The sequence below is a fragment of the Dasypus novemcinctus genome, chromosome 20, assembly GCF_030445035.2.
Source record: "Dasypus novemcinctus isolate mDasNov1 chromosome 20, mDasNov1.1.hap2, whole genome shotgun sequence".
NCBI classification, from domain to species: Eukaryota; Metazoa; Chordata; class Mammalia; order Cingulata; family Dasypodidae; genus Dasypus; species Dasypus novemcinctus.
In genome coordinates, this window is record NC_080692.1 from 16,668,067 (window position 1) to 16,681,154 (window position 13,088).

The 13,088-nt window shown below is 41.7% G+C and overlaps 1 protein-coding gene across 3 annotated transcripts in view; it reads right to left on the reverse strand.

Moving 5' to 3' along the window:
* USP18 (ubiquitin specific peptidase 18) overlaps positions 1 to 8,828 on the reverse strand; it is a 33,384-nt gene extending 24,556 nt beyond the window's left edge. The window contains exon 1 of one of the 3 annotated variants that reach the window (XM_058282469.2): positions 8,693 to 8,828. The gene's annotated coding sequence lies outside the window, so the exon portion shown is untranslated. The remainder of the gene's footprint in view (positions 1 to 8,692) is intronic. The other 2 variants (XM_058282473.2, XM_058282471.2) reach the window with 2 other exon arrangements.
* Between the last annotated feature and the right edge of the window lie 4,260 nt (positions 8,829 to 13,088).

Genomic DNA, 13,088 nt, shown 5'->3' on the forward strand with positions numbered 1-13,088 from the left:
GTGAAATGAAGCAACGTTAGGTTCATTGATGTGTCACAGAAGAACAGGTTTCATGGAAGGGGTGAGTGTGGGACTGAGTTTATTAAAGAGGAGAGAGATATGGCTCTAAATAAGGGGATGTATTAAGGCAGGGCAGGTGAGATGCAAAAGATCAGTGATTGGGGACGAGGATTCAGAGAAGTGTGTGCATGGACTATAAGCAGATTTGCATAAAGTGTATAAACCAGAACAGGGAGGAAGGTAGAAGTTCCTGAACTTCTATTTTCCTAAAAAGTAAATGATCACTAGTAATCAGGGAAATTCAAATCAAGACTAAATGCGATATCATTTTCACTATTCAATTGGCAACAATTAACAATTCTGATCAAAACAAGTATTGGAGGGGACGTGAATAAAATGGATCTTTTATATTCTATGAGGGAAGAAATGTAAATGGTACAATTGCTTGGGAAGACAATTTGGCATTATCTTGTAAAGTTAAACATTCACTTTATAACCCAAACATTCCAAGAGAAACTCTCACACACCTGTCCCTAGAAATAAACAAGAATGTTCATAGGAGCAGTTTGTATGGCAAAAACCTGGAAACGATCCAAACCCAACTGATGGACGAATGGGTGCATAAGGTGTGATCTATTTACACAGTGGAATAATATTCATCAGCGAATATGACTGATGAATATTCACAATATGGTAAATCTTAAAAGCATACGTTGAGTCAGAAAAGCAACTCTCAGAAGATGGCACATATTTATATAATTTATATATATTTATTTTATAATTTATATATATATATATATTTTTTTTTAAGGAGGTACCAGGGATTGAACCCAGGACCTCACACATGGGAAGCAGATGCTCAAACTACTGAGCTAAACCCGCTCCCCAATTTATATTTTTTATACAAATTCAAACTCAAGAAAGAAAACATTGTTTAGGCATCAATGTGTGTATCTGTGTTAACACATTGGATAACCAATTTGAATTACAGATCACTTTGGCCCAGATTTTCCCCAAAACCACTCAATTTTGAGGGACTGTGATGGGGAGTTCTTAAAGGCTGAAGTGCAGCCACAAAGCTCCTACTATAAATTTTTCTAGTGGCAAAAAGCTGAAGCCAAGCCATGCTGGGAGCATCTGTGCTCAGGCCGTTTGCATGTGTCGGCACTGCCCCCTGGTGGAATATAGGAGGATTAGCCAGGTAGAAATGAGAGAAAGATGGCCAAGCAGTGTACCAGTAAATAAAAAGGAACACACATTAAACAACAGAAAATAATAAAAGGCATATCATGAAGACCTTAAATTTATGGCTAGCTCAATGGTTGCTATCTGTGGCCAGGGCACTTATTGGAAGTGGTGCTGGGTCCAAATGCATTCTAAGTATTTTATGGAAACTTATATCATCCAGATAGAGTAGAAAAGCCCCAAAGTGTAGCTTCAACATTAGTATTCAGCCAGGATCTGCTAACTGGCTTCAGCTTTGGCCTCTGCCTTTGAAAGGCTGAAGAGCCAAATGCCCATTCAATGTCATTTCTGGTGTCCTTGAACTTGTGAATGACCAAGCCATCACTTTGATTCCTGCCATATATAACCAGTGTAGCATAAAGCAAGGTCATTTGGATTAACTATTAATATCTGAGCATCCAGTTTCAAATAATCTGAATGTAACTTAAGATAGAAAATCTCATATACTTTATATATTGAGGTATAAAAGTATACTTTTTACTGCAATAATTACTGGATATAAAAGCCATTAAGTTTATGTACAGGGAAGCAGATTTAGCTCAACTGATAGAGCGTCCACCTACCATATGGGAGGTCCAAGGTTCAAACCCAGGGCCTCCTTCCCCGTGCGGTAAACTGGCCCACACTCAGTGCTGATGCACACAAGGAGAACCATGCCACGCAGGGGTGTCCCCTGCGTAGGGGAGCCCCACATGCAAGGGGTGCGCCCCGTAAGGAGAGCCACCCCACACAAAAGAAGAGAAGCCTGCCCAGGAGTGGCACCACACACACACAGAGCTGACACAGCAAGATGACGCAACAGAAAAAAAAGAGACACAGATTCCTGGTGCGGCTGACAAGAATGCAAATGGACACAGAAGAACACACAGCAGATAGATAGTGAGCAGACAATGGGGTGGGGGGAAGGGAAGATAAATAAATAAAAAATAAATCTTTAAAAAAAATTTTAAGTAGAAAACTATTATTTAAAAAGTTTCAAAAAGGAAAATAAATTGAAAATTAATATATTAAAAGAGACTAAATTAGCTAGGTAACTTTATAAAGAGTATTAAATCCTTTGGGGCTGATTATTGTTTAACATTTTAAGCAATGTTTCTTGGGAGGATAACAGGGTTAGGATTATATTCATTCTAGTCTTTGTAAAATTGTTTGATATACCAGCATTCATAACATTAGCAAAATAATCTTTAAGAATTACTTAATTCCAACTAAGCCACAAGTCATTCAAGAAAATAGTCCTATTTGGGAATCCTTCACATCTTATGAGGATGAATTACAAACAGAATGTCAAGTTTACCATCACAAATTACCATGAGGAGGAAAAACTCCAAACATTTGCACTACAAAATCCATAATAACTCAGCATTCAATCCAGATGTAACAAAAAATAGAAGACTCTGGGGGGTAAAGAAGAAAACTTTTAGAGAAAAGTGAGGTACCTAAAACACAGTTTGTTCTCTGTAATCAAATTTCAAAATCACCGACCACAGAAGTGAACGAGCACACAGCTCTTCGCAGAGTCTAGCCACTGTGCAAATGACTGCTTGGATGGTCACTCTACTCAAAAGGTGAAGACAAAGGACTATCATGAGGTGCCCAAGCTCTTAGTTAGGGACAACATTGCTTCTGGAAACCCTGATCCGAAAAACAACTTTCCTAAATGATATCCTGCTCTGCACAAAAACAAAACAGTGATAGCTTTAAACGTGCTGTGTTAGGGACTGAGTCAAGTCTCCCACAACAGACATACATGTTCAAGCCCCAACTTCCAGTCCTGTGGATGTGAAAGCATTTGTAAATAGGACCTTTGAAGAGGATGTCATTAGGTAAGATGTGGACTCATTTGTGATTAGGACCTTTGAAGATCCTGTTTAGATAAGGCCAACTTGAATCAGGGTGGGCCTTAATCCAGAAGACTGGAATCCTCATTTATGAGCAGAGGAAATTCCCGCGCAGTCAGCAGAAGCCAGAAGCAAAAAGCCAGGGAATGAGGCAGATCACCATGTGGCAGGGGAGCCCCAACGACTATGGCAAGCCGATCCCAGAATGCGACAGACTCGGGGAGAAGACAAGGCCTGTTGAGAACTTGATTTTGAACTTCTAGCCTCAAAAGCTGTATGCCAATACATTCTGGTTGTTTCAGTAGGCAGCGTGTGCTATTTGTCATAGCAGCCCTGGGAGTTCCAGGAAGGTGGTGTCAGAGTGGGCAGGCAGGGCTCGGCACTCTCACAGAAGCAACAAAGAAAGAGCAGAGCCAACAGCTGTCCAAGAGACCTGCTTTGGGGGTCAGCAGACCAGGAGAGTGCTGTGCAACCCACAGGAGGGCGAGGGACAGAGTCGAAAAACCTGAAACAACAGCGGTGAGTTACTAAACCTCCGTGGCTGGGAAGAGGACACATCCTCCACCCTCAAGACATGCAGCCTGGGTAAAACCCGGGGCCCACGGCAGCTGACAGAGAACAGACATCTTTTTCCCTAGGAGAAAAGAGGGTGTAGCAGAGGGAAGGAAGTGGTTTCTCTTCGGTGAATTTGGCCAGCAGAACCCACTTTGAATCTCAGCTCTACCCAGACCAGAAACATGGGCAAGCGGAGGCTGAAAAAAACACCTCCGTGGAAAGGTTCACTGAGGAGCGCCATCCGCCAGCCTGCTGGGAAACTGCAAGAGAAAAACTACTTTTAGGTGTCTCTTATCCCCAACTCCCAGGAGAAAATCTGCACCCCATTGGTGTGTCTTTGGCCCAATTTTGATAACTTAAGGTGGGCAATTTTAAAGACTCAGAACAAGTTGAACAAAAAAATCAAAGAACAGCCATGAAAAAACAAAACAAAACACTAGGCAAGAGAGAGAAATTGGTCATCAGAAGAAATTCACCAACATATTCAGATGCCTAGACATCAGTAAAAAGTTACAAGCCATACTAGAAACCAGGAAGAGATGGCCCAGCCTAAGGAACAAACCAAATATCCTGAAAAGATACAGGATTGAAGACAATTAATTAGTGATCATCACACACATCTCCTAAATCAAGTCAAAGAATTGAAGGAAATTATGAGATAAAGGATATTAAGGCACTGGGTGAGCATAAAGAACAATAAATTCTTGCTTGCCTTTTTACTGAGCAAATCTGATTGAAAAAATATTTACAGAGTGGAAACCCAGTTTTTAATATGTCAGAGCTGTGCAGTTGCCATCAACGACGGAACATCAAACTGAAGGCTATGAGTGGTTTAGGAGTCACAGACAGGCTGTCAGTTCCAGCCCTAGGAACATGAAATCTTTGGCAAACGAAAACAGACATTGCTTACCAAAGTCTGGTTTGTCATTGTTGCTGTTTTAGTCGTCACTAATAATAATGCAAAATGGAATACGATAAGAAACATTTGGGAGTTAGCAGATTGTGGTGAAATCATTCTGGTACCATAGTAAAAGTGTATATTGTTTTTAAAGAGATTTTGTTCCTCCAACACCAAATGATTTTTTTAAAAGGGATTTTTTCTTGTTGTCAACTGCTGTCTTAGCCAAAAGGGCTGCCAATGGAGAATACCAGAAATGTGTTGGTTTTTATAAAGGGAATTTATGTAGGGTAAAAGCTTACAGTTCCAAGGCCGTGAAAAGCCCAAATCAAGACACCGTAAGAGGTGCTTTCTCACCAAACTCAGCTACTGTGGAACCTGGAGTCCTGCCATGTGGCGCTCAGGCACGTGGCCGGGCTCATCTCAGCCTTGAGCTGCTCTGGCCCTCGGGGGCCTCTTTCCATGCCCCTGTGGTCTGACGCTTCCAGACTCCGGGACCCCTCTCAGCTTCTCAGGGCATGTGTCTTCCTGCAGTCCTCTCTCTTACACAGCAGAATCCTTTCTCTCTGGGTCTCTCTCTGGCTCTTCATTTATATAAGACCCAGCAAGAGAGCAGAGACTCAACCTGAGTCACACCTTACTGGTGTAGTCCAATCAAAAGCAATCTAATCAAGCAATCTCAAGCGAATCTAATGCAATCCAAGGGTACCACTCCCACAGGAATAGATTAGTTTAAGAACATAATCTTTTGGGATTCAAAAAAGAACTTCAAACTGTCACAACTGCCAAAAAATGAAAGTATCCCTTCAATTTCAACAACTGCAACACTATAATGGCCCCCCCAAAAAAAGGATATACAACAAGAAGAGCTAGGTAAATTTTGACACACCCATAAAACGGAATACTATGGTGACATTAAAATCATTTTAGATTTTTAATAAAGTTAGGGAAAATGACTATGATGTGCCATTGAATAAATAAATAGATAATTTATATGGTATGAACCCAGATTTGTAAAAAATAAAGATAACTACACATACATACACAGAGAAAAATGACTCTCAGTAGTGGGATTACAAAACATCTTTACGGTTTTTCTTGATATTTCTCAATTTCCAAATGCCCTATGATTAATATGCAATTCAAAAATAAGCAATAATTCATTTACAGGATAGATTAATATGTTTTAAGGAAGATTTTGTTGGCGATAGTATTCCTGTTCCAGGGCTGAAAAAACCTAAATGCCCAAGAAATAAGAAGGAGCATAAGAACTGTGGGGGTTTTCCCTTCATTCCATTGCAAAACAAAGGGAAAAAAAACATCAGAAATTGGGAAGCAACTAAACATAGATGGCCTATATCATTAAATCCACGTTAAATGGCTAAGATAACATGCAACCTCTTTCCTTTCCCTAGTAAATGTTCATTTTCTGTACTTATAAACTGTTTTGCCTCTTTATAAGGTTCAACCTAGCAATGTTAAGCTGAAAGAGAAACAATGAAAGTAGACAATTCCACCAGTAGGAAACAGGATTTTGAGACCATCACATTGGGAAATCTGATGGAACACAGTAGAGAGAGACCAGCCTTGGCTCTCCAGTGATATTGCCTGCACTCTGCCAAGATCTCACAAATGCTTGAAAAATCTAGCAGGAAAACCCAGTAGAGCGTACCATTTGGGGCAGGTTGGCAGGCCAGATCCCAAAGGCGCAACAGAGAAACGCAGCAGGACTGTTCAAGTGGAGACACAGGTGGGTGGGCAACAAAGGCCAGGAAAGCGAAACTTAGAATGCACTGAAGTTACACAACTGAACAAGCACCCACCAGGGAAAGCAGGCTGCGTATATGCCAAGGAACTTCAATTTCCAAGCTTAACCCCTGACTCAAAAGCCGTGGCCCCAAAGTACTCAACTATCTTAGCTCCCACTCTTTTCTGAAGTTTGGGGGGAATGTAAATTAAAAGAAGCAACTGACATAGACATCCCCCCCCCCCCGCCCCACCACTCAGCCACAGGATCAACCAGAGTCTTCTGAGAAACAGAAAAAGAGCAGGGGACAGTTTAAGAACAGAAAAGCAAGAAAACTGAGGTGGACCCAGTCCCTAGTGGACTCTTCACTCAAAACCAGACACGTTGCAAGGAAATCTGACTCCAACCTTCAGTGTGCCAAGGGGAACAAAATTAAATGCCAGGAATATGATTTCAGTAGCCTTGCTGCTTTGCAAACCCAACCCAACACGGCAACAACAAATTCAGACCTCAAGCATTAATCATTTATTCATGTGTTTGCATTTCTTCAGTAATGGTAAGGTGCAGGGCGCAGAGATTGGAACAGTCCAGATGAAACCTCAATAACAGGAAATTCTGGAGCTACTCTCTCCAGAAGAACAACCCATTTGGAAGGCATCAGAAAATATCTTCTTTGAGGCTGTGTTTACATTAAACGTTTTTCTCTTAGTAAGTCTATTATTGGGTAAAAGTTCAAAACTGCAATGTATTTTCTAAGGGTGAAAAAGAAAAACCAAAATAACTGCTTTTTTTTTTTTCCAGTTATTTGACTGTACTCCATAAATCGAGATGGAGGATATAACCTGGGTTAATCTCCTATCCATTTTGTTCCTATGAAGATATTAGCTTATCAGAAAAGTGCCCAGTTCAGAGGGCTCTCACTCATCATCAGAGATATGTTACAGATATGTCTGGGTGTTTCCCTCCCCCCATTAGCAATGTATTATGACATTTTAAATAAAGGGGTTGAGCTTTCCATTTCTAAACTTCCACTTACTGTATAAGGAATCCTTGTTACAATATTACCATGGACTCTTTACATTTTTTCCTACTTAAATAGCTGAGAAAAAACTCTGGAAAAAAGATAAACATTTGATATTACCATCTGGATTTATTTTGTACTTCCTAGAATTATTCATTTGTACCATTATTCAATACCCAATTATTTTGGAGCAATTAGAAAACATACATAATCTGATTCTATTTCCAAATATTAAGTCAGCTCAGAACTACTGAAAATATCGAATTTTTAAAATTTTAATTACTTAGCGGTACACGTGACGCATTATGATTAAAATGGAAAATGTGATACGTTATTCACATAATTCAATTACCCAAAATTACTTTTTTGCAGAAATTGAGCCATACGTGGGTTAGGGAGATTTTGCTTGATATACCAAGATAAACTACTTAATTCTCTGCCTCAGTCCGCATAATTTAAACCAAAAAGAAAGCTTCATGTGAAATGTTTGAAATGTTTTAAAATACTTACCTAGTTTTCTGGACATTTTTCAAAATATAACTACCTCAAAGCTGTTAAGTGTACAGTTAAAGCCTCTGCTATAACTTCCAAACGCTTTGAACTCCAGATTTTCAAGGGTCATAGAACAGAATTTTATGTTTGTGTAAAGGTCTAGATTTAGCTTTCCCTAGGAAAAAAAAAATTGGAGGAAGGGGTAGGAAGAAGGGAGATTAATACTAAAATAGTCTGATTTGCACAATTTGTGCAGAATCTTTCCAATTTCTCCATATGTATATGCCCATTGACCCAGCAATTCCACTTCTAGGAATTTCTCACAAATATATTTGTATATTTGTGTAAATGTGTACATAAAATGGTATTCATTTATGCCAATATAAACTGGAAACAACCTAAATGTCCATGAATCTTTTAAGTAACTATTGTACTTCCCATATTATACACCAGTTAAAAAATGGAAAAAAAAGAAAAAGATAACAATAACAAAAGAAATTAACCTATTAAAGGTCCTGCCATGAAAAGACGCTTATAAGATTCTGTTAAATGGGAAAAGTAAGTTACAATTTTGAAGACTAATCAATAGAAAAATTTCTGATAAGGCACACACAAATGATATTGAGCTCAGGATTGAGAGAAACTCGTTTCTTCTTTATACTTTTGTCTGCATTGCTTGACTATTTTAAAAAGCATGCAACCCCTTCGTCATTTTCCATGCAAAATACATCAGCCTGGAGGGGAAAGAAAAAAAAAAATACAGCAGTCCAATGAATCCGTCTAATGAATAAAGACCATTAGTATAATTTGCAGAGCGCCGATCAGTCCCTTCCCTATCCACGTGGCAGATGGAGAGAGCCCGGTGGAATGACTTCTCTGGAAAGAAAGCTTACCATCAGACTTGCCTTAGGTGCCACGAAAGCGTCAAGCCTCCGCCGCCGAGCCCGGTGCTCAGCTCCGAACACGCGCGCCAGTCTGCGGGACAGCACCCGAGCTCGGGGAGAGGACCGCGCGGGGAGGGACGCGCGGGAAGGCGCGGTCTGCTCCGCTGTCCCCGCCCCGCCCCGCCGGGCGCTTTCGTTTCCACCGAATGGAAAGTGAAACTGAGCGGGAAGGCGGCGCGCGGGGAAGGAGGCGGGGCGGGCGTGGCGCCCCGAGGTGACTCCCGCGGCCGGGCGAGCCAGCCGTGCGGCTCGTGCCTGAGGATGGTGCGTCTGAGCCGCTGAAGGTGGCTATTGTGTTTGAACTGTCTGCCTTTTGTGGGTGATTCCCAGGATACATGCCTCCTCGGATTTTACAGTTTAAGATTTCTGCAGTGCATGCAACAGTCATTTGGCGTTACTTACTCTAAATGACAGCATCTGCTTTTTCTAAGTGCTGAAAGACAGTTTCTTAAATGGGGCATCTTAAAAATCGATGGCTGGTAGAGTCGATAAAATACAGCACATTGGCAGAGATCCTTATTCTATTTTTCTGCTGCTTTGCAGACCCAGCAAGGAGGGCCCACGTGGTGAATGGTAGATGGACCCGAAGAGGGGAAAAGTGAACCGTTTATTTCTCATTAGAACTTGGAATGATGAGGATGAATATTTATACCTAACATGGACAGGGCCCCTGTGCTATGCCAGGCTCTACAACCTATACAGCAGCCTCTTAATGCAGACTCTATTTTCATCCCAATTTTGTGCAAGGGAATATTAAATTTTAAAGACCTACGTTACTTGTCCAAGGTCACAGAAGACTGGCTGTGCTGAAGCCAAGACTCCCAGGGGAAGCTGACTCCAGAGCCACTGTCTCTACCTCTGACTTTAATTTTACTCTTTAATAGAAAATAAAAGGTCAGTGCCATAGGTGCTCACCTGGGGGGCATACAGATATTACATAGAGATGATGATGTAGATAGATATTTAGATGATCAAAGGATCCATAACACGTACGCGTAACAGGGCTGCTACCTCTTCAGAGATGTATTTCATGTAGGTAGCCTCAAAAGGATGGGGGCAGCAGGGTTATCCATCAGGGGCCTCAGGGTGTGGGGACCTCGAAGTCTGGCTGCCGGACAGCAGTACCTTTGTGCAGGGAAGCAGAGAGAAATCTCACAAGGGCTCATCCTTTCTGAAATCCATCCATGTGGCACTGGCCTAATGTAAGGGTGCAAGGAGGGCTCCTGGGATAACGGGGCTCCCTGAAGCAGGGTCTGGTGTAAGGCATGTGCTCGGTTCAGAATATCGTGATATGAGTGAATGCCCATGTGTTAAAAGCATGAGCCAGACACACACGCCAATGCTCTACACATAAATCCATGAGATGAATGCTCATATATACGCTCTCACCTAAGCTAAGGCTTTGCCCTCCTTGCAATCCAAACGGAAGAAAGGATGGTGCACAGCACAGCATATCTGCCCTGGAACATGGGTTAAGTATAAACATTGTGGTGTATACACGGTTTGCAATGATGAGCACCCAATACATTTACTGACAGATCAATTACTATAACCACTTTAATACAGCTGTTAAATATTGAGGAACCTCAAAAAACTCTGGGAAGAGGGTGCTGCAAACTTTCATACAGTTTGCTAAATATTTCAAGACTGTAGAATTCCAGGGAACCTGGTGATTATTAACAGACAGCTATTTCTAGTCAAGTGATGAATATTAGTGGTGCAGCAGAGCACACAAGTTGGCATTGCTGCCCCAGGGAAGAATGGACGAAGGTCAATCGTGGGACTTGAGACTGGTCTACATCACGTGAGGGTCCATTCAATGATGGGGAGACTCTTCCCTTCCTCTCACCCTTCCTGTTCCTTGCATTACCTCCCTGGGCAATCCAGGGCTGAAGCCATTGGGTGGGGCGGAGCCAGCAAAGAGGCTGTAGCTGCGGAGCAGGGTGCCCCAGCCAGGTAAGAAGTGCATCCACACAGAAAGGCTGCCTGTGCAGGGGGTGCTGGGACCCCAGTGGGGTGAGGGGGGTGTACACACATGGTGGGGGGACAGGAGAGTCCAGCACAAAGGGCCAGAGCCTGAAGAGATGAAAAAGGTGTCCCAGTGGGAAGGCAGCCCAGGTGGGGTGTTGGAGCGCAGACAGCTTAAGGAAAGCATCCACGTGCGGAGGGAGGCGTGGAGGTCAGGGCAGGGTATCAGAACCCAAGCAGCCAGAGGTGGGCTTGCCAGCATGGGTGCCAGAACCTTAATGGGGCAAGGAGATGCCCATGTCAGGTTTCAGGGTGTAGGTTGGGGGGGCCTGGCCTGGGTGCCAGAAACTAAGTGGTTTGAGGAAGGCTTTGACGTGACAGGATGACGAGGGTGCCCATGTGAGGGGGGTAGGGGGAGATAAGAAATTGCTTGTACACAGGGGGACTGATCAAATAATTAAACCCTGGAGCCAGGCTTGTTAATGTCAGAGAAGAGAGTTACAAATGCAGAAAGGGAGAGTGAGCCCTGTGATTTGGGTTGGAACTGGAGCTATCGGTATGGGTTCATTATTCTCCATAGCTATATCGGGATAGAAAAATAATTAGAAAGGGCAATGTATGTACGTATGTACATACGTACATTCCCCAGCTCTGTCCACTGAGAGGGTCTGGGAGCAGCACCGCCCCAGCAGCAATGAGCACACCTAGTGCCCAGATATTGCCTTCTCATTACCATTTTCTAATAAAAAGAACCAGAGTTGCTTAAGGAAAGGGCTGTGTGAAGAGTTAGGGAATGGATAGTACAAGTAAGCCTTGACATCATGGTCTGCCAGGAAGTAAGAAAATGTTCCAAAAAATGATAAGGTTATGTCAAAAGGGCACAGAAGTCAGCTTGGAGGGGCTTCAACTGACTGCATCTGGAACAATTTAAGCACCAAAATAAATCATGATAGTAACAGATTATAACTCAGTAAATAAAATAGGGAACCATAGTCCATACCAATAAAAATAGAAAGTTTGGTGAGGAATAGGACATTTACACAGTTTTAAAGTTCTTTTTTCACAACATACATATTAATTACAAAGGGGAAAGGAGTACCTTCAGTGGCAGACATCCCCTGAACCAAGCCATCAGTGATGGGACGAATTGAAATCACATGCCACCTGATAGGTCACAATGAAGAAAACACAGCACCACTTCTGTGAGACTCCTGTCAAAGATGCATCACCCAAATCCAATCCTGAGAAACATCTGACTAACCCAAATCAAGGGACATCTTATAAAACAGGGGTCCAGTAACCTTCAAAAGTGTCAAGGTCATGAAAGTCAAAGAAAGGTTGAAAAACTGTTCCAGACTGATGGGTACCAAAGAGATAACAACAACTAAATGCAATGAGAGATTCTACACCAGATCCTTTTGCTGTAAAGAACAATATTGAGACAAGTGGCAAAACCTGAATGGGGTCTAAGGTTTCTATGTTGTAATTTAATACTCAAGTATAGGGTGTTCGAAGTATATCAGAAACTCACTCTCAAATGGTTAAAAAAAAAATTCTTTGTAGCTATTCTATAGCTTTCAGAATTTTTCAGAACTTAAGAACGAATTAAAAAAAAATAGAACAGTTGGTGGTTTTTTCCCTAGAGACTAGTCACAAGTCTGCGCACTTTGAAAAATTCTTCTAAACCATGCCGCAGAGTTTAAACTGAAACTGCAGAATACTTTTCTCAAGAGAAAGTTTGGGCCCTGAGAAGCATTTTCTGCAGCAAGGACAATACTTCAGCTTATTTGGGATCATTTTAGTGTTACTGGAATTCTCATCAGCTGAATTTCTTATTTTTTTCCTTATCTTTTTTAATTTGAAGTGTAGGGCAAGAGGGCACAACTGCCCGCCTCGCTTGAAAATTCTCTCAATAAACTTAATCACAGAGAAAGATGCTGGTTCCCTCTATGAAATAATCCAGTTCTCCTTCACTGTGGAAAACGACTTTTCCAAACCACTGTTTTAGCTTTTTGTCCAAGGTGAGAAACAATTTATAAAAACTGTGTTTAATTTTCGTTCTGGGAAAAGGGCAGGTTTTGTTGCATGGCTTAAGGTCAAGTGATGTTAAGAAAGAAAGAAAAGAAGAGAGGGAACAAGGGAGAAAGGAGAGGAGGAAGGGAAAGAGGGAGAGAGGGAAGAAGGGGAGAATTAGCAACTAATGAAACATTCGTACTTACAAAGCTCATTTCTCTAGAAATACCTGTATTTTCACATGACTTCTTTATTCCCTCTCCACTACTCTTTCTCCTGCCACTTTTCCTCTCTTCATTTTGTCAGGAAATTTTTTTTTCTATTTTAAATTTTACTTTGTTTTCCAAATAATAATAAATGTGTT